This window comes from Microcebus murinus, chromosome 13 (assembly GCF_040939455.1).
Source record: "Microcebus murinus isolate Inina chromosome 13, M.murinus_Inina_mat1.0, whole genome shotgun sequence".
In the NCBI taxonomy this organism is placed as follows: Eukaryota; Metazoa; Chordata; class Mammalia; order Primates; family Cheirogaleidae; genus Microcebus; species Microcebus murinus.
Window position 1 is genome coordinate 82,630,539 of NC_134116.1, and position 16,793 is coordinate 82,647,331.

At 40.1% G+C, this 16,793-nt stretch overlaps 1 long non-coding RNA gene across 1 annotated transcript in view; it reads right to left on the reverse strand.

The window, feature by feature from the left end:
• Nucleotides 1-16,793, reverse strand: part of LOC142874987 (uncharacterized) — a 37,591-nt gene that overhangs the window by 10,103 nt on the left and 10,695 nt on the right. Inside the window, exon 2 of the long non-coding RNA XR_012922567.1 lies at nucleotides 10,759-10,982. This is a non-coding gene — a long non-coding RNA (uncharacterized LOC142874987). The remainder of the gene's footprint in view (nucleotides 1-10,758; nucleotides 10,983-16,793) is intronic.

Below are 16,793 nucleotides of genomic sequence, written 5' to 3' on the forward strand. Positions count from 1 at the left end.
ATGGACTTAAACAAAACTCTAGAACAATTGGACATGACTGATATTTTCGGGACATTCTACCCAAAATGCACTGAATATATGTTTTTCTCATCAGCTCATGGGACATTCTCTAAGATTGACCATGTCCCTAGGATACAAAGCAAGACTCAAAAAATATAACAAAATGGAAATTAAACCATACATCTTCTCAGATCACAGTGGAATAAAAGTAGAAATCAACCCTAATAGAAACTCACATTACTACATAAACATGTGGAAATTAAATAACCTTGTGCTGAACGATAACTTCATAAATGAGGAAATCAAGATAGAAATAAAAAAATTCTTTGAACTTAATGACAATGGAGACACAAGTTATCAAATTCTGTGGGACACAGCTAAAGCAGTCCTGGGAGGAAAGTATATTTCCATAAATTCCTATATCCAAAAGTCAGAAAGATTACAGATAGAAAACCTAATGAATCGACTCAAAGAGCTGGAAAAAGAAGAACAGACCAAATCAAAACCCAGCAAAAGAAGTGAAATTAATAAGATCAAATCAGAACTAAATGAAATTGAAAACAGGGAAACTATATAGAAGATTCATAAAACAAAAAGTTGGTCTTTCAGAAAAAGAGACAATATTGACACACCTTTGACTAGACTAATGAAAAGCAGAAAAAAGAAATCTCGAATAAGCTCTGTCAGGAACAAAAAAGGAGACATTACAACTGATGCCATGGAAGTACAACATATAATCTATGAATACTACAAATACCTTTATGCACACAAACTGGAAAATGTGGAGGAAATGGAAAAATTTTTAGAAACACAAAGCCTCCCTAGGCTCAACCAGTAAGAAATAGAACTCCTGAACAGACCAATATCACATACTGAAATAGAAACAGCAATGAAAAGCCTTTCTGAAAAGAAAAGTCTTGGACCACACCTACAAAGAACTGGTGCCTATCCTGAAGAAATTATTCCACAACATTGAGAAGGATGGAAGCCTACCCAATTCATTTTATGAAGCCAACATCACTTTGAAACCAAAACCAGAAAAGGACACAACAAAGAAGACAACTATAGACCAATATCTTTTATGAATATAGATGCAAAAATTCTCAACAAAATCCTAGCTAACCAAATCCAGGTGCTCTTTAAGAGAATAATCCCATCACAACCAAGTGGTCCTCTTCCCAGGGATGCAGGGATGGCTCACCATATGCAAATCTATTAGTGTAAGTAAAACATAAACAGAAGCAAAAACAAAGGCAATATGAGCTTTTAAACAGATGCAGAAAAAGCATTTGACAAAATTCAACACCCTTTTATGATAAGAACACTTAACAAATTAGGCGTAGAGGTTCTTCCCTAAAAATGATACAAGCCATATATGACAAACCCACAGCCAAATTCATACTGAATGGGGAAAAATTGAAAGCATTCACACGTAGAACTGGAACAAGGCAAGGTTGCCCACTATCTCCACTTCTATTCAACATAATGCTGGAAGTCCGGGCTATAGCAATCAGACATGAAAGTGAAATTAAAGGCATCCAAATGGGGACAGAAGAGATCAAACACTCTTTGCTGATGAGATGATATTATACCTGGAAAACTCCAGGAATTCAACCAAAAGACTCCTTGAATTGAGAAATGAATTCAGTGAAGTCTCAGGATACAAAATCAATACACACAAATCACAAGCATTCATATACACCAGTAAAAGTCAAATTGAGAACAAAATCAAAGACTCAATACCCTTCACAATAGCAACAAAGAAAACAAAGTACCTAGGACTATAGTTAACCAAGGAGGTATAAACCTCTACAGGGAGAACTATGAAACACTGAGGAAGGAAATAGCAGAGAGGTACACAGATGGAAAACGATACCATGCTTGTGGGTTGGCAGAATCAACATTATTAAAAGGTCTATACTACCCAAAGTGATTTATAGATTCAATGCTATACCTATTAAAATGCCAACATCATTTTGCACAGATAAAGAAAAAATACTTTTACGCTTTGTATGGAACCAGAGAAGACCCCGTATGGCAAAAGCAATTCTAGGCAATAAAAAAAAGGGAGGTATCAATTTGTCAGATTCAAAACTATACTACAAGCTGTAGTAATTAAATCAGCTCGTGATTGGCACAAGAATAGGGACATAGACCTGTGGAACAGAACGGACAACCCAGATATAAAACCAGCCTCACATAGTAACCTAATCTTCAACAAAGCAGACAAAAACATCCACTGGGGAAAAATCCTTATTCGATAAATGGTGTTGGAAAACCTAGATAGCCACATGTATTATACTGAAACAGGATCCACACCTTTCACCTCTCACAAAAATCAACTCATGCTGGGAAACAGACTTAACCCTAAGGTATGAAACTATTAGAATTCTAGAGGAAAATGTTGGAAATACTCTTCTAGACATTGGTCTAGGCAAAGAATTTATGAAGAAGACTCCCAAGGCAATCACTGCATCAACAAAAATAAATAAATGGGACCTGATCAAATTAAAAAGCTTCTGCACAGCCAGAGAAACAGTCATGAGAGGAAACAGACAACCACAGAATGGAACAAAATTTTCGAAAGCTACACATCCATTGAAGGGTTGATAACTAGAATCTATTTAGAACTCAGTAAAATCAGCAACCTCTCGTTTCACACTGTCGATTCACAGAGAATGCACAGCACTGGGAGTGAACCCTAATGTCAACTAGGCTTTGTGTGATTGTGATGTGTCATTGTAGGTTCGTCAATTGTAAAAAATTGTACCACCCTGGTGTGTCAGTTTACTAGAAGGAAGGTGGTGAGGATGGGGTGCTCTAGTATACAGAGCTGGGGTGTGTATGGAAACTCTGTGCTTTCCTTTCAGGTTTACTATAAAATAAACTGCCATAAAAATAAAATATTGAAAAAAATCAAGAGGCAATTTTGATATTTTCAGATAAACAGATTTTATGGTATTTCTTGACAGTGCACCTGTCCTACAGGAAATGCTAAATGATGTTCCTGAGCCTGAAAGGAAAGGACTCTAGATAGTAACAGAAAGTCCGTGGGGAAAATGAAGAACACCAGTAATGTTACTGACATAGGAAAATATTAAGGCTTACTGTATTTTCAGTTTGCAAATAGAAGTTTTTTCTTTCTTGTCTTTGCATGCTTTAAAGGACTAATGCAGGAAACGGTAATTATCACTCTGTCATCAAAGAGAGGAAAACACCTGTACTGATGGTCAGAGGCCACAAGACCCATATATTACATATTTCCTTTTTTCCCTTTTCTCAGGCCTCATGGCTTAAGTGAATTTCTAAAGGTAATGTTTCCAAAGCAGAAGCCATGTGACCTAGAAATGACACTTAATTTACAATCCTTACTGTTAGTAGAGATAGTTTCTAGAAAATTTCTCATACACAATATATAGAACAGCCACTCAACACTCACGAGGACAGGTATGTAGCTGTCAGCCATCACTGTGCACTCTCGTCTGCACCTTGTCAATCACAGGTGCCCAACAGACTCCATCAGGATGCTTTCTATAATGGTCACTAATTTTTGCCTATTATAGCTGTATTTTAACCAATCCTAAGTGTATATGTTTTAAATTATAATGCATTTCCGATAACCTTTAAAACATTTTATTTAGACCCAGCTACGTGAAGATTAAAAGGTACATACAGAACCATCACATCATAGTCCCTCCCCTGACAAATCACACTATCAAATATCATGTATCTCAATCAAAAAGCTAGAAATTAATACAAAATTTAACCTTAGCATTTATCGGTTGTTTTATGTGAAAACATAAAATCAAACAACAGTGTATTTCGATGGTGTACTCTTATGCAAATGATGTCACCTGTTTTGCTTATATGTGCTGTGGATTGTTCCTGATGTAAAAAACTGATTTAGTTTCCATTTACTTTCTTTCTCTGTACTGAAATCTTGGAAATCCACTGATAAAATACCAATTTGGATTAAGCTCTCAAGGTAAAAAAGAATGTATCCACTTTCACTGCTCTGACTTTGCCCACATTCTTGGTTGTAATTCTCTGAGCAAGGTTGGTGGATCAGGCAGGCTCTGCATGATTTGTACAAAATATCTCCAGCCAGAGTGAGGCTTCACAAAGCACATTTTTTTAAACTTTTTTTTGTTTTATTTCGACATATTATGGGGGTACAAATTTTAAGGTTTCAATAAATGTCCTTTCCTCCACAAGTCTGAGTTTCCAGCATGACCGTCCCCCAGATGGTTCACATCTCACTCATTATGTATGTATATACCCGCCCCCCGCCCCCCTCCCACCTGCCCAATACCCTATTACTGTAGGTCCTATGTGTCCACTTAGGTGCTGCTCAGTTAATACCAGTTTGCTGGTGAGTATATGTGGTGCTTGTTTTTCCATTCTTGGGATACTTCACTTAGTAGTATGGGTTCCAGCTCTAACCAGGAAAATATAAGATGTGCTATATCACCGTTGTTTCTTAGAGCTGAATAGTAATCCATGGTATACATATACCACATTTTATTAATCCATTCTTGGATTGATGGGCACTTGGGTTGTTTCCACAGCCTTGCAATTATGAATTGTGCTGCTATAAACATTCGAGTGCAGGTGTCTTTTTTGTAGAGTGTCATTGGATTTTTTGGGTAGATGCCCAGTAGTGGGATTGCTAGATCAAATGGTAGATCCACTTGTATCATTTTAAGGTTTCTCCTTATTGCTTTCCACAGAGGTTGAACTAGTTTGCAGTCCCACCAGCCATGCAGGAGTGTTCCTCTCTCTCCGCATCCACGCCAGCATTTATTGTTTGGAGACTTTTTGATAAAGGCCATTCTCACTGGAGTTAAGTGATATCTCATTGTGGTTTTGATTTGCATTTCCCTGATGATTAGAGATGTTGAGAATTTTTTCATGTTTGTTGGCTATAGTACATCTTAACCAGCAATTTGGGAAAACAAATCACATTTTCCCCCTCCATAGCAGTTTAAGTAGCCCAATTAGTTAAGTGTCCCTGTTAACGATCTATTTATAGAAGGCCATTTTCTAAGCTAAAATACAGAAAATAAAATTAAATAATAACACCAGAAAAAGGCATTTTTGTTGTTGTTTTCCATAGTCAATAGCTTTAGTAAACTATCGTGAGAAATTATAATATTTTAAAAAAAGTACTGCCCGAATAAAATTTGACAAAGGATATCCGAGGTGTGATTATTATTACTTTGAATATAATATCCAACTACGTTCTGCAAGTTAAGTCAGATAGCTTAGTGAGACATGAAGAAATGTCCACTGCCATGGTTTCCATACATTTTATATCACCTATATGACTTCTTAAAACCCACAACAGCATGAAGGCTTTTTTCCACTTTTTTTTTTGAGGCAAAGGCTCAGTGTATTTCCTGGGCTAGAGTGCCGTGGCATCAGCCTAGCTCACAGCAACCTCCAACTCCTGGGCTCAAGTGATCTTCCTGCCTCAGCCTCAGAGTAGCTGGGTCTACAGGTATGCGCCACCATGCCCCGTTAATTAGTTGTGTATTGTTTTAGTTTTCCAGCTAATTTATTACTAATTTTAGTAGAGACGTGGTCACCTTCTTGCTCTGTCTCCTCTCGAACTCGTGACTTCGAGCAGTCCTTCTGCCTCGGCCTCCCAGAGTGCTAGGATTACAGGTGACAGCCGCCATGTCTGGTCCTGAAGTCTTAACAAACACAAATTTTAATTTCTGAACACTTCTCCAGTAAGATTTGTAAAAGTGGAGAGAAAATTAAGGGACTTTGTTTTTGTATTCTTTGTCTACCTCATGAAAATATAATCTTCAAAGAGTGTTTTACTGTCTATCCACCCTGCTAATTAAGGTTAAGATAAGTGCATTGCTTCTTTCCAGGGTATAGAATAGTATTTTTAAATGACAGAATTGCTATGAGTTAAATTTTTAAGAATTCTAAATATTGGTATAGCACCACTGCACCTAATCTTCTTTATTATTCCAAGGACTAAAGGGAAATTTTAAATCGATTTTCACATAAAATAACTGACTTAGAAACCATCACAAGGGTACAAATATTTAGCCAGGTATCAGTTCCCCCTAAAAATGAACATTCACCTCCTCTTATTGAAATTTTACTGAAGTTACGTCAGTCATTTCAAACAGACTTTAACATTAGCCTTAAATCAGAAACAAACGAAAGGACTAGTGACACTGACGGAATCTACTCACATGCTCCAGTTTGCTGACGGAATCATAGGCACACCGTACACTATCAATAAATAATCCCTACCGGGTTCTAAGTAAAACAATAGAAATGCAAGCTAGTCTTCGCCGTGGAAACACGCAGAGCCACTTCCCGCAGTTGCTGTGGGGTGCGTGTCCTTGTTCTGCTCTTTCATGACGGAGTCACCCTGTCACCCCGGAGGATGCAGCGGCCTCACACAGGCCCGCGGTCTCGGCCGCAGAGCCAGCCCTGCTCCTGCCGCGGCCTCCGGAGGGCCGGGACACAGGCCGCCCCCGCGCCGCCTGGGAGCCGCCGTCAGCGGTTCCACCTGCGGACACCGCACGTCCGCACCGCCCAGCGGGCGCGCGGCCCCCGGCCAGTGCGGGGCTCTGGGCCTCTCGGCTCCGGGCCTGGCGCCCTGGGCTCGGTGGGGCGGGGTCACGCACGGGGTCACGTCCGTGATGACGTCCTTCCGGCTCTGTGAGCCCGCCCCCCTCACAGCCAGGCCTCCCAGGCGGAAGTGCGCCGTGCGTCCTGGAGAGCCGGCGGCGAAGGGAAGGTGAGTGTGACGGGAACAAAAGTGGAAACGGTCGAGCACGTGGAGAGAGGCCGGACTCCACCCTTCACTGGCCACGTATCAGGCTCCAGTTGCTCAACTATGGGAACAGTTAGGAAGAGTGAGTGGGATGAGGGAACGTGTGAAGGAGTCCAGGGAAAGCAGCAGTCACTGCTAAGCAGGGTGGTGGATTCATATTGAAGTGAAAGGGCATTACTGATTCCGTCAGAAGATCCAAACAGGTGTGACATTCCTACCTACCTAGTGTTGAGGCCACAGTAGGTGAGTGTCAACCTTTAGTATTCTTCTTTGAAATTTCTCAGATCTCCTGTCTAAACTTTTTTTATGAGTTTGTTTTTATGTTGTTTTTTCCCATTAAAGCTAAAGCACAATAAATTTGTAACGTATTATTACAGTCAAGGGGTGTTGTTATTACAGTTTCACACTGTGCTGTTCTCACCACCTGTGAGCCCTTAGAGTGCTGTTATTGCCGCCTGTGGGCTGCTCATCCAGGATCGGTGCACATAAGACTCCAATCCAATGATGCTCTCAGGACTGTATCTCTCCAATAATAAGGGACCACGAGTACAATACGCTTTTTAAAGGAATCAGTAATTTAAGCTTGATAATTACCTTCATAATGTTCAGGACTGCATCATGGGAACTTTTATCTAAGCATTTTCACATGTAGAAGAGGATGTACTCATTAATTAGGGTGAACTACCAAAAGGATGAGGGAGAGAACTTCAGATGGCCAATTTCTAGGCTCAGTTTACTCTTTCTCAAGAATGTACCATAATTATGCCTTATAGGAGAAAAGAATGAAAAGGCATCAAGTATAATTTTAAATTTTCCAATGAACACACATTCTTTTTGAATGCTCTCATTTTATCTTTTAAAAAATCAAAAAGGCAGGGAGTGGTGGTAGCACTCTGGGAAGCCCAGGCACGAGGATTGTTGGAGCTCAGGAGTTTGAAACCAGTCTGAGCAAGAGTGAGACCCTGACTATACTTAAAAAAAATAGAAATTAGCTGGAAAACAGAAATATGTATATATATTTATATATATAATTATATAAATAATATAATTATATATAATTATATAAATTATAATATTTATATAAATAAATAAATATATATATATAATTAGCTGAGCAAGTGGCACATGCCTGTAGTTCCAGCTACTCGGGATGCTGAGGCAGGAGGATCACTTGAGCCCAGAAGTTGGAGAGTTGGAGGTTGCTGTGAGCTAGGCCGATGCTATGGCACTCTAGCCCAGGAAAAACAGTGAGACTCTGCCTCAAAAAGAAAAAAAAACTGTTTCAGTAAAGTCAATAAGAAAAAATAGAAAATCAAAATGATATTTAAAAATTAAGAAATTATAAAGAAAACAAGCATATTTGGTAACAAATGAAGTAGGAATTAAACAACAAAAATAAATTAATTAAAAGTACAATATTTGGTTTAAAAATTAAATTAGAAGTGCTTAGAACAGGATTAGTGTGGTAGAATGATGAGAATGATGAAAATAATCTAATAAAACTAATGAAAATGTTAATTTAATTATACATCTATAAAAATAGAATGAGAAGAGAAAATAATTTAATTGTGCCACTAAAGTACAAAAAACAATGATTACAATAATAAAATAAATGATTTACTGACTTCTAAAATTGAAACCCAGACATATATCCATAAAACTATAATAGCACTGTTTCAAGAAGAGATAAATAGTCTAGTAACAGTCAAACTACATAACACCAAAGAGAATAAAGAATAAACAAGAAGGGTGAAAGCAAAATCTGCACAGCTTGTGTAGAGACAGAAAACAGAACTAAACAAAAAGTGCTGAAAGAAATTATTGTTCAACGTGTAACTGGATACTTAGGTAGAATATCTTTCACAGATAAGGGTACTCAAAAATATTTTCAGAAGTAAAGAAGAAATAAATATAAAGTAAAACATGGATAGATTATATAACCAGTAAAAGTTTCTTAAGTATACACCTCAAAAAGATAGAAAGTTTTCTTATATGAAGAACAGAGATCAAAAGGAAAATCAACACACTTGTAAAACATAGAACACAAAGTCATGGTAGAAACTACACTAAAGAAACCACAAAGTTTTCGACGGCATCAGTTTCAAAGTATTTACCTATACAAGTGCAGTTTTACATGTGTTAAGTAACTCAAATAACAAATTCTCTGTTAGTTTAATAGTTTAATTGATGTCAGAAACACCCATTTCTCAGAGAATTAATTTGTTATTTTGTTAAAAATCTATGACATTTCTGTTGCATATTTTGCAGAGTACTGATTATCCTTTTATCAAAAACGATTATAACCAAAGGACTCACTGTGGGATAGGCATTGACCACCAGCCTCTGGACACCCAGCATGATGGGACCATAAACCAGCAACACAATCGTGCAGAAGGAGATGACCAGGTCCACCCAGTACATGAACACAAAGAAACTGACCAGGAGCAGGATGATCTGGGTGGCCCTTTTCCCTGGGGAGATGCTTGGGGAGAGGGACATGTTGTGCAGGTGCTGGGATCGCCTCTGATGCCTGAACAAGAGAGTCACCATGTACACACTCGAGAGCAGCATGCTGCCTACAAAGGACACGTCTCTCACTTGTATCAGCATGAAAAACAGGCTCCACCTGAGGTACCTTGCAGAGGAAAGTGAGCAGTATTTACCAAAGCTCAGCACTTGGCTCTGGGTCACATTAGAAGCAGCCACGGTAGAGAAGAGCAGGTTACTACTGAAGGACAAACTGAGAAACCACAAAAAGACTAAGGAATGGATGACATAGCGTCTGGATTTCTGTTTGAACCGGCCCAACCAGGAGGAGCTGGGGCTGATGGTGACGGCCTGGAGCATGCTCAGGAGGCAGGTGGTGCAGATGGAGAGGCCCCGCATCACCCTGCTCAGGTAGAACAGAGCCTTACACTTGACGTCATTCTGAAAACGCAGGGACTCAAACGGGCCTGGAGAGAAAAACACCGTCGTGAGTAGCACCAGTATGTGGACGAGGGCCAAGTTACCGGTGACCAGGTCGTGGGGCTTCGGCCTGTGATCCAGAAAGAGCGTGAGGATGCGGGAGAGGAGGAGGAAGGTGTTGGCTGTGAGTCCAATGCCAGCTTCCAAAAAATGGGCATTTTTTAATGCTAACATAAGTGAAAAGTGATTGTTTTAATGTCACCATGAAAATATTTTTTCATATCTAAAAAAATAACATATATCATCAATTTCTTTTTGTTCAGTAGTATAATCCCCATTACAATTATTTTTACTTCACCTAATTTTTATTATTATTTAATTTTAAGTTTTTATGTCATGAAAAATTTTTAGGGGTTTTAATAACCCTGATTTTTTTAATAGACCTGATTATCACATACAAATTATTGATATTATAGCCTTAGCAATATTTTCCCTAGAAAAAACACACACATGTGTTTTTATGTATATATAATTTATATATCATGTATATATTATATACATATCCCACCAACATGTCCAATTTTGCCTCAATATAGTGCCAACTATGTGTCCTTTTATCTCACATATCTTGGATCCCTGTATAGAAAATATTCCTTTATTCTTTCGTATTCTTCCATTTAACATTTAGACCCTGAAGACTGATGGGCATATAAGATTACTCAATATTATTTATAAAGCTTAACTGAATGAAATTTTATGCTGATTTGAAAAGACTCAAACAATAAATTTGGCAAAAATTTTCCAGTTGCATCTTACAACACATAACCTTCACAACTTCTATTTTCATCTCTCTTTCATTTTTATAGAAATCTATGCTTGTCCCCTCCCCCATGATAATTCAGAAGATCTTCCTCTTTTATATAAGAAGATCATTACCAAGGTGGATTTTATTTGCAATCTCATTTCTCTTTTCCATAAGATCTAACATATTCCCAATTACTGGAGATTTAGGATCTATTGTTGAGGGCAGACATTAGTTCACTTACCACAAATACTTTTAATGGTTTTTCCTCAAGATGTCTCTCTCTCCATTCAGTTTCCAATGCAGAGATATCACATGCAGACTCACTTCATCTTAGGAGTGAATTGCTAAAATCCAGCTCTCAATTATCAGAACAAGAACTACATTTATCCATTACAGGACATCCATAGACGTGCATCAGAATAGTCACATAATATGTAACCAAAGTGTTTGTGCTCCCATAATATTCTGAAATTACAGATGAGAATAATCACATAGTCATCCTTTCATTGAAACTTTACTTCTTGTACAGGCAGCCTCCCATGCCAGAAAAAGTATTTAGGTTTTCAATATTAGATACTTCCCTTCAAGTTTTTATCAGGATATCACCAAAATCATAACACTTCATAAAATTTCACTAGATAATTTTGCAAGTATTATCTCATGATATTTGTCCTGGTTGCAGGCATCATTACTTTATGAAATTAGCTGAATACACAGCCTAGAAGACTTCAAGTGTATGAGAGGAAAAAGTGGGAAACAACCAGCATCAGTCAGATTCCTCTGGGATGGACATGGAAGAGTGTTGCATCATGTTTGCAAGGACACTTCTAATCATAGCAGCCCGGAAATGTGAATGTGTATGACAAGGCAGAAACGCTGATGGTTTGTTTTATTGGCTCAGACTCGAAGTCCGTAACTGAAGCAGAACACTGCTCCAAGACTCATGATATGTAGGAGTTTATAAAGGAGAGATCGCTCACTTGATTTAATAGTTGCTACCCTTTCTCCAAAAGCTGAAACTAGCAAAATGGCACATGTGTCTCAACCTCCAGAACCAACTGAACAAACGATAGTCACCACCAACATACACCTGCAAATTCAGCGTCACTGCCGTGTGGATGTAAAACAGTATTTGTGCGTGGACTACTAGTATATAAAGATTTATGTGTTTACTGTATATCAGAGAAATTTTATTCATAGACGACATGTTTTATAAGTGATAAACAAAAAGACAAATAATTTTATACAATGTGATAGAGAATAATTTTAATATTTTCTTCTTTTACACCATGGGATATCTGGCTCTCTCCCCACAGTCTATGCTGCTCACCCTGTAAATGGCCACCACATACTAGAAAAGAGCAGATCTTCTGGGCTGTAAGTGATGCCTTACTCTCTGCCATGCATTTGTGTTGATAGGTGAGGTATAATTATCTGTACTAAAACTTTTCAGAAGTTGTCTCGACTGCCAGCATAAAACAAATGACATTTGGTACTAAGGAACATCTTCTCCAAGAAAAGGCATTTGTTGATGATTCAAATTATAATCTTGGCCCTGTGTCCTGCATTTTTACTTGATAAATCTGAAATACCCACCATGGAAGAATCCTGGGATTGACAATGGCACGATGCCATCCTGGGAGCAAGAGAAGAGAAGAAAATCCACAGGGGTCACCTACAGATGGGTCAGAGTGCCAAAGAGAAGTGGGCCCTCACTGATTCATTAATAGTTTAGTAATTTGAATTTACATCTCAGCACTCACTGTGAGAAGTGACAGCCAGAGATCTGCTGGAGCCGAGGGTGAAGCCAGTGACCAGATGGTGCAGAGAAAGTGCAGCCTCACTGCACTGGCTCTCACCTTACACTGCCCTCACTGTCACAGCCCAAGGTATAGACACAACAATACAGCCATAGGTAAGGGAGGAGAAACTACTGGCATTAAACTCAACAGGACCGAGAGACTGACTGATCATGAAGTCTGGATTTAGTTCACACAGCTGAGTTAAAGACAAAGATTGAACTGAAATGAAGACTTTTATAAGAACATAAGTACTATTTCACTTATGAACATATTGTTCTGCATAATGTGAAGCTTAGTAAAAATTTTTGTCTTTATCTTTTTAATAATAAGTAATTTTAGAGTTGTGTGACATACACATGCTTTTATTTGAAGACAGACCTTTGCTCTTTGCTTCATGCAGATTTAGGAATATAATCCACACAATTCAAATCCTGTCTTTGTTATCTTAATTTAAGGTGTCATTTTCTCCATCAATTTTATCACCCTCTGTGAACAGCACTGCCAGTCCTATGACAGACACACCCTGCAAAAGGAGACTATGGAAACTGCAGGTGACAAGGCGAGGGAGTCTGCTGGTTTAGTGGCAGTGGTTGCCAACACGAGAAACACAGCTGACAACCCAAGGAAACGAGATCAGCTTTTTCACCAAAATGGCTCCATAAAAAGACCTTTCTGCAATGTACGACTACCAAGACACTAAGCAGGATGAGCATCAGACCCCACTGGGTAGCAGCGATCCATCCTCTACACTCTGGCTGCTGAACTTAGCCTGGGTGAGGCCGGATGCCCAACCCTGCTGACTCCACACTGCTCAGGGCCTTTAACTCTCATCTCCCTGCAGAAAAGCCGAGGCAGGGACATTGTCACCACAGGTGATGGAGACAAGGAAACTCCGGAAGGACTTGATAAAGAGTCCTGTGTAGACATTTGGAGAAATCCTAAAATTCCTCCTATAGGTACTGTGTTTCTTTCTGACCACCATAGCCTACAAGATATCAGCAAAATATAACACTCCCTTTTTGTTTTTTGAGGTTTTCTATTTTTTTGTTTTCTTTTCTTGTGTGTTTTCTTTTCTTTTTCTTCTTTCCATCATGTTCCTGTGCATCACAGTAACATGGCAAGGAGATTCATCCAACTGTTCCAAACATTGCATTTGGAGAGAAAATTCCGATTTGGAATTTAGAGGAAAGAGTTCTCTGTTCTCACACATCCAGATTAGGATCATTTGTGCTCTGTCCCCACTGACATTTGCCTCCCTAAATATATGAAATTCAGAGGCTTTAGGATCAAAGAAACTTAAAAAAAATGTTTACAATATTTAGAGACATGCAGGTTTTCTAGCATTCAAGTTTCTTCAAGGTTTGATGTCCTCACATGCCACAAGTGAAGAATACCTATTATTTTTTTTTCTGTTTCATCTTTTCTTATTCCATTCTCTCTGCCTTACCTTCATAAAAGTATATGCTAAAATATACTATTCATATCTTTGTACTGAACTCAAATTGCTTGTGAATCTAAATGCCAAAATTAAAATATGTAATTATACGTTTTAAGAAACTACAATTAGAAATTTTCAGAGGGAACAACAGAAATAGAAAATTTAAAAGATATTTTTAATAATTGGATGCCATGTCTTTAAAACTTAAAAATGATTATTCTCTCATTACTAAACAATCTTATCTAAACACATATACAAAAATGGTATAAGAATTTAATTTACTTCAAAGACATAAAATACTGACACTGAGTTTGTTTTATGGAAGTATTTAAAGCATGCATAAATTTATCAGATTACTTCATGTGAGATATTCATTAACTCTACCAAGATTTGATAAATAGCAAAGATGATATTTGTATACAGCTTCTTGGTAACCTCCCCAAAATTTCATTGTGACAGAATAAAACAAAATAAAATCTTTCTGTTACACTCATAAAATATAAATAATACAAAATGGCAAAATCATCTACTTTTATGATACTATAATTTTAAGCACTTATCCAATATTATTTATAAGTATAGTAAGGTGTCTTTAAACCTAAAAGAAAAAGAAGTATGAGTAAGTCACTTTCAATCTGTTCAGTTTTCCTGCATTATAAAAAGGAAATTTTCACATAATTAAATGCAGCAAGTTCAGTTGGTAAAAATTAGTAAATTAGAAGCTCAAACACAATTCCAGTTCAAGTACATCACAAAACTATGAAAGTTCTTTAAAAAATCTGTAATTGAAAAACCTCATAAGATCTATAAAGCTGATCTTTCATTTGGAAACGTCTACTAGATTTAGTCACAATTCATAGAGATGTGAGTGAAATCACGAGGAGAGACTCTCCCAGCTCTTCCCTGAGACAATCCTGCCTCCTCCCCTCCCTCCTCCCCCAGGTCTTGAGCTCTCACCGCTGCTGAAGCAGAGAGACACGCACTCACCCAGCTGAGTCTGCCGCGGGAGTCTGTGCCTGAGACGGCCCGAGACATGGTTATGAGGAAGGGGCGCCACCAGCTCCTCTCCCCCAAGGCCCCCAATTGTCGTGTCACCTGTGGAGTCAGGACGGCCCTCGCCTTGGGACTGCTGGAAAGGGGAGCCCACAGGGAAACTGAACTCCTAATTCCTGGAAAACAGCAGGTGAGGAACAGCTGGGCTGCAAACTCCCCTGTGAGCTCCTTGTCCTGATCACCAGCCTGGGGGGTTGGGAGTCTCCAGCTCCCCCTGATGCAAACACGAGTAGATGCCCCTCCCAGTTCTCAGTGTGTCCCCACTGGGCAGGGGATTCCTGGTGGTCTTCACATGTGCCCTCAGTGACCTCTGGTTGTGAAGGTCAACACTAGATGACAAACAGCTTTGAAAGAGTAAGGACGACGCCACCTCTGCCACAGGGCCTCGTCCTCCAGAGGACACAGGGCACTGCCGTGGGGGGCAGAAGGCAGGAGCAGCGTCAGCTAGGCCTGAAGTTGCCTTCATCTTGCTTATATTACAAATATAAGCAAAACTTAACTTTATTCAATTCTGGTAAATAATTATGTTAGACAAATATAAAGCTTAACCTTGGCCAATCCCAAACAGCCACCAGCACGTGGCTGTGTGACTGGGGACTTTCCAAACCGGACAAACCAAAGAAGCCCAATCAATGCACGTCTCTCGGCCTTGCAGGGCTGTGTCCCACCCCGCACTGGGGTGCCAGCTCCCTAAAGTGGGGTGAGCGGGCAAGGGTGGGAGGAGGCCTTGCACCAGGCAGGGGCATGAGCATGTCACTTCCCTGTCAGGAAAATGACAAGCTCTGTATTCCCTCCTGCCCTCGCAGTCTCTGCCCGCTGCTGGCCTGAAATCAGCTCACACATCCCAGCGACGCCCACCAGGACATGGCTGGAGACCTGGGGTGTTGGGGCAGTGTGCATGGCTAGTGCCACAGCCCTTATCCATCGACCGGGGAAAGACCCGAGCGGCACACGAAGAATCAGAGAACAGTCTTTATTCTTCTACAGCAGACTCAGCACACCTACTGTACAGCTCTCTTCGTGTCTTCCCATGTTCCCCCTCTTCCTGCCCTTCTGCCCCTGCTTTTATAACCGTGGTAGGGCTCAAGAAGCGTCCAATCAACTACAAGCTTTAACATCCAATCAGCAACAAGCTTTAACATCCAATCAGCAACAAGCTTTAACATCCAACCAAACACAGTGGGATTCAAAAATTGCCCAATCAGGATCGCGCAAGCAGCGTGGCCGGAAACAGGCCGCGGCACGTGGGCCTGGGGCACTCCGGTACGCAGGGTCCGGGCGGCACTCGGGCATCAGGGGCGGCTGTGGGCAGCGGGGCCCGGCCCCAGCAGAATGCCTCTAACCGGCCACGCACAGCACTGGCCCCTGGAGATGTGGAACTATGGGGAGGTGGCAATCGGCCACATCCCCGGCGTCGACATTTTCCACATCATTCCCCCCTTCTGATGCCCTTATACACAGAGGCATCAACCTCTCTATGAATCTGATAACTACATTGGGCCCCATGGTTACCACAGCCCTTTGACTTTGGTAGTTACAATTCCTGAGTGGCTTACATTCTTCCCCAGAGAGCCCCAACCAAGAACACAGAGGCACCCCATGTAAACCCAGAAAAGGATTACCAAAGCAAGTTAGTCCAGTCTCTTGTAGCAAAGGCCCCAAGTCCAATTCCCATGACAGTCCAGACCAGTGGTCCCATACAGTCCAGCCATATTCAGGGCCAACTTGTAGACGAGCGTCTGAGCCGGATCTTCTTGGGTCGCTTCACTGGGGAATGATAACTTTGACCGCAGTAGGGGTAACCAATATTTACCCTTGCGGTCAATAGCCCTCTTTCCTTGTCGAAGGCATATTTGGAGTCTGTATATACATTGGCCCTTTTGCCGTGGGCATACCTGAGGGCTTGGATGAGCGCCCATAACTCTGCCCTCTGGGCTGACCATCCCTGAGGCAGAGGGGCTGACGTGTCGACTTCGCTCCCTG